The sequence below is a fragment of the Vigna umbellata genome, chromosome 1, assembly GCF_029865625.1.
Source record: "Vigna umbellata cultivar VRB3 chromosome 1, Vumbellata_1.0, whole genome shotgun sequence".
Taxonomy (NCBI): Eukaryota; Viridiplantae; Streptophyta; class Magnoliopsida; order Fabales; family Fabaceae; genus Vigna; species Vigna umbellata.
This window is the reverse complement of record NC_142165.1, coordinates 79,244,924-79,251,510: the sequence shown is the minus strand read 5'-3', so window position 1 is coordinate 79,251,510 and position 6,587 is coordinate 79,244,924. Positions and strand designations below refer to the sequence as shown.

At 25.7% G+C, this 6,587-nt stretch overlaps 1 long non-coding RNA gene across 1 annotated transcript; it reads right to left on the bottom strand.

Annotated features, from left to right (window-relative positions):
* Positions 1 to 4,432: 4,432 nt before the first annotated feature.
* Positions 4,433 to 5,651, bottom strand: LOC148206507 (uncharacterized). Its single transcript, XR_015786101.1, has 3 exons — positions 5,460 to 5,651; positions 4,788 to 4,849; positions 4,433 to 4,638 (listed from the first exon to the last, which is right to left on the bottom strand). It is a non-coding gene; the product is annotated as an uncharacterized LOC148206507 (long non-coding RNA).
* Positions 5,652 to 6,587: the final 936 nt, after the last annotated feature.

The window sequence follows — 6,587 nt, the reverse complement described above, 5'->3', positions numbered from 1 at the left end:
TTTTCCTTATTAGAAAAAGTATATGTATAAGGCATAAAATAATCATGTGCAGGTTGTCTTATTTTGTCTTGTTTGGCTTCCACACGGTTTAGAAGCTGTGCATCACGCTCCATGCTCCCTCTAACTCAGTTAACACCTCTAACTTTCTTATGGGTCAGAAGTTTTTTTTTTCTTATTATTGTTTTTGATTTAAAATGATTAATTTTTAATTGTATATTAATATTATTTTTAATACATATAGTATAAATAATAATTATTAAAAGTCTTATTCATGTTTAATTACCTTAATCATTAATTAAAATTCAATCAATAAAATAAAAGCTTTTATATCAAAATGATTACTTTTTATTATTTTATTATATATTTTGTCTTAATTATTAGTATTTATTATTATTTTTTCATTTTTATTATGTTAATCAGCACCATTTTCCTTTTTCAATTAGTCAATTAACTCGTTCATTTATTTTGCAAATCAAGTCGATGAGTTACGAAAAAAATAATAAAAAATAAATGAATCGATCAATAAATTAACAATAAGAGATTGAAAATAGTGTTTACTTCACATAAAAAGTAAACAATAGAGTCTGTAAACAAAGATTAAAAAACTGTTAAACACTCATAACATAAAATTTTTAAAAACAAATTTAATTAAAAAAATATGCAGTAGAAAATTTTAATTAAATCCGTTAGAAATTTTTCTTTTCAAAATAATCTATTCTTTCACTAAACTTTAGTAAAAAAATATTATTAAAGTAAAATATGGCAAACTTTTGCATTAAATAAAAGTGCTTATAAACGACAATAAAACCCAAAAGAAATAAATATAACTACACGAGAAAAAAGTAACGATTCATAGCATAATTCATGTTCTCAAAACGAGAGAAGCACGTGTCCGCTTCGGTGATATTTTGACCTATGAAAAAGGTTGCAATCACCGTTTCATCTGGCTTATACATTAAATATTCTGAAATATATTGCATGTGTTTTCGAATTACATAATACATGTCAATCTTTTTTATGCATACTTTTTTTTAATACTTCTCTAACACTTAATAAAAAAATATTTATATTTTTTAAATAATTTATCTTTTTTTTTTTATATTATAGAATAAAAATGTTATTTTGTTAGTTTTGGATGAGTGAGAGTAAAAATATTAGGTGTTTATTTATCATCATCCTTGTCTATATTAATTAAGAATATTAATTAAATTGGATTATATGTTGTTTAGTAAATTGTATTAATTGTATCGTAAAATTACTCAATTTTTCCTATTTCTTTATCTTTATACTAAATTTTCTTAATTATTTGAAGAATATTACATAAATAATTCTACATTATGTTAATCTCCTTGATTATTTAAAATACATTGCCCATTTATCTTTGTAAGGAAAGTTAAGTGTTTATACATGTTAATTAAAAAAAAGATATATTCATGTAAGTAGTTTGTATAATTTATTCATTCTAATAAAGAAATTCTAATTAGAAATATATCGAACACATAATATCTATCCACTAGCTGTGGAAAATTTAATTTGTTCTGTCCAATACTAATTTTAAAAATATTCATAAGTATTTAAAAAATAAATATAGATTTTTAAAATGAAATATAAATAAAATTATTAAAAAATATAAAATATAATATAAATTGAATTAAATATAATTTAGTAAAATATAAATTTAATTAAATTAAATTTAATAAAATATAAATTAAATTTTATTTTTAATATTTTATAGATAATAAATAGCAGTATGATACCACGACATGTTTATAGTAAATATTAAATGATGTGTTACTTACGAATACCCGTTAAATAATTTTATCAACCAATACTTCCGGACATAAATGTTTTTGTCATTCATACTTCTTATAATATTTATTTAAACTATGTTCAAATTTAAAATTTCACTAAATTTTATGAGTGATTAGTGTTTTTATAATAATAATATTAAATTCAAATAAATTTGACAAAAACTACTTCTATTTCAGTTCCGTAAACATGAACATTTTGTTTACTAATATTTAAGTGCAAAAGATGTACTATTCTATTTGCATACCTGTTAAAATAATTTTTTTTCTCGTATAACAAATACCACCTGTGCTTGTTATCATAAATTATAGATAAGATTTTCTCATTTTTTTATATTATTTGGCTTTAACTCTATTATTGATTATTGATTCTTGATGGAGTGTAACCATCATTTTTTCTTCAATATTCATTATGAGAATTAGTGGTCCCAAAATAAAGTGTGAATATTATTGAGTACCTCAAACGAGTGTGATTTTTAGGTGCTATGAAGAGATAAAGACTGACTTTAATTAAGGAACGTCAAATGTCTACATTTTTTTCTTTTTCCGAAAAACAGAAATTGACAAAATATTCTGAAAGAACTTTAGTTTTTATTTATTAATTAGTAGTACAATGTTTTCCAGTGCATTTGTTAAGAATTAAAAGAAATTCTAAATGAAAAGGAAAATACATTTATTGTTTTAAAATTGTATATCTTTTTTTAGGAAATCTTAGTTTTAATTTCACAAAAATATATTTACGAAACGTAGTTAGAAAACTTTATTATTATTTTATTTTTAAATAAGTGGAATATATGCTTTCTATTTTTTATTGCTTTATTTTTCTTTTTAAAGAAATCAGAGCATATGGTGTAGACTTAAGAGAATAACTTAACTTGGAGTGATATTTTAATCAACCTATTAATTAGACTTTGTCCTCACTTGATTACAGTTCGACCTGTGATTAAATTAAGGCTAAATTGACTTGAGAATTAAAATGAAATTTAAAATGACTATGTTGGAATTTACAAATTTGTACATTATATCAATATAAGTTATAAACCTTTAGAAAAACTTAATAAAAGATTTGAAGTCAATTTCATTAACCCCTAAATTTGACTAGTCGAAAAAAGTTTTTGATTTGATAGATGATGAATTTTAAATATTTAAACCTGTTGAATTTTCTAATGAAATTTGTGGTGGCAAATATACAGTTTCATCCAATGAGTTTATATTATAGTCACCAAACTAGTTTGTAGGGTAATCATCTGTAATAAAATTAATGTCTTTTTTAAGATAGTTTAGTTATATAGTTTTTGCTTTTATGATGAGAAACAAATAGGCTTCTCCATTAAAATTTATATTTTTATCATTTAAATTTTCTTTTACGCTTGATATATTCACACTCAAATTCTTATTCTCTTCTTATTAATAATGTAAACATACTTAGAGTGTACCAATATTATTTAAATAATGAACCACTTTTTCATATAAGTTTTTTTGTTCCTTGTTGATCTTACTAATCTATTATCAAAGTTTCACGAATAAGACTAGCTGATTGCATCAAAGAGTCTAATATTTAAAATAATATATCTTTATATATAAAATAATATAAAGTAATTGAGTTTGTTCGTGATTTGCCTACTACAATCAATAAAATAAAGTGATTTTGTTTTTAAATAGGTTTGATACAAGATCTATTTTCAAATGTTATTTTTTCGAACACTTTTCCGAGTTGGTCTAGGTGAGACCAAACTATTTAATTTACTTTTCGGGTTGTGTGATGTTATTGTCATGTATTGTAGTGTGTGTGCTGAGTTGTTTGGAGTGTTTGTAATGTTGGTTGAATTATTTTTGCTTATTGTTGTCCAATAAACCATGTTGGTGTTGAATGTAATTGAGGTGGTGGATCTTATGTAGTCTTATGTACTCTTTAATCGTGATACGAGAATGTTCTTGTTTTGGTGCATACCTTGTTTTGATGAACTAATAAGTCCTACGTTAGTGTGTGGACCCTGTTTTAGTGAACAGGAAAGACCTGCATTAGTGTATGAGCTCTGTTTTTGTGAACGGGTAAGTCCTACGTTGGTGCATAGGCCCAATTTGGTGAACTGGTCTTGCATGCTAAAGTACAGAAGACAACATATAACAATAGTGATTGGTGGTGACATGATTTATCTCGACAAGAGTTGGATTACCAATGTGTTTTGTGTTGTGAAATGGAGTGATGTTATGAGCTTATACATTATTAGATAACTATATTATAATAATTGTATTATTATATGTGTTTTTGGATGTTGATGTTGTTAGCTCACTCTTGTATTTGTGATGATAGTCTTGTATTTGTGATGATAGTTTCTGTTTACTATAATAGTATTTATAGGAAGCAGATAATGTTAGAGAGGACATTGCTGATGACGTTGATGTGCTATAAATCGAGAGATGAGTGAGATATTACTTTCAGAGTTTTCAAAATTGATTTCTTTTAAATAAATTATGTTGAAGAATTTTAGTACATTATTTTTGAGTTGTATTGAGATTGTTTATTATTTTTACAAGTTTTTAATTAATTTCATGACTATGTGATCCAGTTTTAAAATTTTCATTATATTATATTATGATGGTATATTAAAATTGTATTTCTTCTTAATCAATACACATTTGTTTACTTACACGTGATAACTAAATCGGAGGGTTACAATCGGTATGTCTAATAAAGTTATAACACGTTGCACCTAGTATGGCACCAACAAATGGTCCAACTATATAAATCCAAAATCCAGTGTAAACGTTCATCACCAAAGCAGGTCCAAGGCTTCTAGCTGGGTTCATAGAAGCTCCTGACACAGGTCTGCATGCCATTAATTATCAAACTCCACTCAAAAATTGAATAATGATTTAGTAAATCAAATCTTCCTAAATATAACCCAAATAAAAAAAAAAAACTTTCATCTTCGTGTCTGAAATATTACTTTAGTAACAAATTTAGCAGTAAATTACCCAGCAATGAAGACGTCTACTGTAACTGTCATACCAACAACAACCCCTCCTAATTTTCCAATCTGTTACAGAAAGAGGGATTTGCATCATTTATAGTGTTTGAAAATGAATTTTAGACGTGCATAAAATTAGCTTTTTCTGTAATGCTTATGGTTTAAGGAATTTATAAATATAATATTTTAGGCTGTATTTTGAGGTTAGTTTTTATTAAATAATTTTAGTCTATTAAACATTCAAAACTTTTATATTTTTCAATTTAGTAATAAGATGATGTAAATGTTATCTTTTACTTGTATCTCATTAAAAACTTATTCCATAGTAAGGACGAGTCCATCAATGATTCTGGTGATCTATAGGTAATAATATACATTAAAAAAAACATGACAATTTTAATATCTAACATATTTTTAATAAAATTAATAAAAAGCAATCGTAAATGTATACTAATCAAAATATTATTTTACATACTTTACTATAAAATATCACATTTCTTAATACATAAATAAAAATAATCAAGATAGTAAGACAAAATACTTCATCTAAATTTATATAGATTTAATTAATATTTTTATTCAGGGTAAGAAGTAATTTGTTTTAAAAAACGTGTAATATGTGAAAATTAAATGAAAGGAATTGAAAAATAGAAAAGGTGCATTAATGGAGCATACTAACCGCTCTTTTATCCGTTGAAACCGCACAGATAACGAACATTAATAAAAATGTTGCAAGTAACTCAAAAACAAGAGATTGAACTGGAGATCCTGCCGGTCTTGTTCCGAAATAAGAATTATCGTCTACTTCAAACAGAAGGTACAACGTCCCACTGGCAAGGAAAGATCCCAATATTTGCGCAATAAAATACAAAGGCACCTGCAACAAATATGTTTATATGAAACCAATTTAATAAATTTTAGTGCAAAAAAATATTACATTAAAAAGATTATACTCATTTATTTTTTAAGTTTTAAAATTAAATTATATAAAAATTTAAGATAAAAATAAATTATAATTTTGTATTAAAGTATAAGATCTAGAAAGAAAATGAGAATGAAGAACAGACATAGGTAGATTGTTTAACCATAATCATAAATTAATATTAACCCGTCGAAAACGCAGGAAATAGAGAAACGGTGATGGATAACGTGCCATTTTGAAAGGGAAACGACGATAGATAGCTAAGCTGAGAGTGACTCCAGGATTGAAATGAGCACCAGAGACATGAGCAAGAGAATAAGCCAAGATGGTTACTGTGAAACCCCACACTACGCAAACTCCCGGAAATGTTATTTGGCCTTTTGTCTTTTCTGAATTATTAAGAACCACAGAGCAACACCCAGCAAACACTAAAAAATATGACCCTATCAACTCTGCAAATACCTGTCACACAAACATTTCATTCTTCTTTCTGTCATCCTCCATGCAACATCGCAACATAAACTAAATCAATCAAATATATGCACACCTTTTGAAAAACCTCAACTACCGTAGGAGAACCACACAACCTAGTACTGTCTAAGATTCCTCCCATTTTTCAAAACCTAAATTACATTAAACTTTTTTTTTTCTTTTAATTTACCATCATTCTTTTTCTTTTGGTGCTGATTGCTTTCCGCATGCAATTAAACCATACTAATTTATAGGATACGAACGTGGATATTGGTGGTTTACGTGTTTTCAGGAGAAAACAATGGATCTGCTTTTTATATTTATAAATGCTTCGTATAAGTATAGGTTTCGGAAGAAGCTTGTAACTTTGTACGAATCAAATATAATGTCATGTTTCATCAATTTAATCAAGAT